The 2070-nt window shown below is 48.2% G+C and overlaps 1 pseudogene; it reads right to left on the bottom strand.

Annotated features, from left to right (window-relative positions):
* Positions 1–389: 389 nt before the first annotated feature.
* Positions 390–564, bottom strand: LOC144130705 (U2 spliceosomal RNA; annotated as a pseudogene).
* Positions 565–2070: the final 1506 nt, after the last annotated feature.

The raw sequence follows: 2070 nt of genomic DNA, 5'->3' as shown, positions 1-2070 counted from the left end.
AAGGTGGCGCTTTATGCCGTTCCATGTATTTATACGAAGAGCAACTATCGAAGATATTTCAGTCAGTTTCTAAACTGACTGCAATATCTTCGATAGTTGCTCTTGTTCGATAGTTGTTCGATAGATGGCGGCTGATGTGTCTTCGAGCAGACGAATCTGTCAGGTATCAGCATGCTCGTGACCGGAAGCTAAAGCGTGGGCGGCAGAAAGACCAAGCTATAAGCGAAGCCGCCGCTGCTGCTGCTGCTGCTGTTGCTGACAGGAACAATGAAAAGGAAAGTGCACGGGCTAGCTCAATGGCTCAAGCCGAACCACAATCACTGCCACGTGCTGAAAGTAGGAGAGTCGAAAGATAGGAGTGCAAAGACAGAAAGAAAAGACGCGCTATTAAAACCCGGGCCGATCCCGGAGGCAGTACAATACCGGGCCAACCCGTGCCGGAGTGTGTCAGGCACTCCGCCATATTCTAAATATAGGTTTAATATCTTGAGTCCAAATAGGACTCGTAGCAGATATTAAATCAGAAAGCATATATATAACTAAAGCAGACTGCGAACAAGGTAGACTATGGGGCGAAACCAAGTAGTGGCGTCAGGGACTCCTTGAATTCTTCGTGTAAAGACAGAAGCGTAATTGTCAGAAATCTTTTGCGATATGAAGCAAGCAACAACTTGGTTGCAGGATAAAAAAGTTGCATTACGTTTGACTAAAAATCTTAAGATTCCAGCTGAAAGGTACATTTTCGTGGGATGTTTACGTACCATAGTTACCTCCACATTAGTGTGCAGAACCTCAAATCGACAATTTTACAGGGCTTTCTAGGCTCTGTAAAAAATGTTCGTAATTTTATGGCATAATCGTTCGCTATTAGGTTACGACGCGTGCCGGAAACCGGAAAATGGACGATTCGCCCGTATTTTGCACGTATTTTTTCCGCATCTTGCACTCAGTTGTCTAGCGCTACAAAATACCGCAGTGACAAGGGGCAGTCTCACCGGGGTCACGATTTAACGCTGTTACCGAGCTCAACAGCGGTTAATGCGAACCGCGGGTCGCCGTTGTTGCGCAGCTCACCAAGCGCTCTCAACCGATGGCCTCTTGGGTGTAAAAAACAATTTGACGCGGTGGCAAAGAAGCGAAGCTGCATTCTCAAATATCTTAGTTATATACTATAACACAGTGTCTGCTATCAAGAGCATTTGTCAGATGGCGAGGCAGCACTGCGCTGCCTCCACCGCCGTGCCTCCAGTAAGCCGTTACCGCCAAGCTAACACCTTATGTGCGGCGGGTCCCTGGTGGCAGGGTCAGACAAGCGTGCTCAAATTTCTTGTTCTAGTAAATATTAAGTCCTGAGATAAAGCAATGTTAAACACGAAACCTTCGTGAGGATCGACGACCCGCACCGAGTTGCTGGTAGGAGTCAAAAATTAGATAGAAACTACCTTCTGCTCAAAACCGCATAGCAGCACCGTGCTGGTGCGGGGCGGCGCGCCCGGACTACTACGCTAGCTAGCTGCTAAGGAGTCGCTGAAATTAATCGTACATTTATTTCTTATAAGACAGGGAGGTTGACCGTGAGGCAGTGCCATGGGTACATTATTTACTATAGCGCCGGCCAATTCCAAAGTGTCGCCCGCTTTGAATTCAATACGAAACAAGCTAGGAGAGACGACTAGGGAGTCGCGCACTACGAACGAAGGAGCGAGCGAGCGAACGAACGAACGAACGAACGAACGAACGAACGAACGAACGAACGAACGAACGAACGAACGAACGAACGAACGAACGAACGAACGAACGAACGAACGAACGAACGAACGAACGAACGAACGAACGAACGAACGAACGAACGAATGAACGAACGGACTTACTGACGGACGCACGCACGGACGGACGGACGAACGAACGAACGAAACAACGAACGAAACAACGAACGAACGAAACAACGAACGAACGAAACAACGAACGAACGAACGAACGAAACAACGAACGAACGAACGAAACAACGAACGAACGAACGAAACAACGAACGAACGAACGAACGAACGAACGAACGGACGGACGGACGGA

Source organism: Amblyomma americanum, chromosome 4 (genome assembly GCF_052857255.1).
Source record: "Amblyomma americanum isolate KBUSLIRL-KWMA chromosome 4, ASM5285725v1, whole genome shotgun sequence".
Taxonomy (NCBI): domain Eukaryota; kingdom Metazoa; phylum Arthropoda; class Arachnida; order Ixodida; family Ixodidae; genus Amblyomma; species Amblyomma americanum.
Note: the sequence above shows the minus strand (reverse complement) of the source record. Positions and strands in the feature narration are given on the sequence as shown.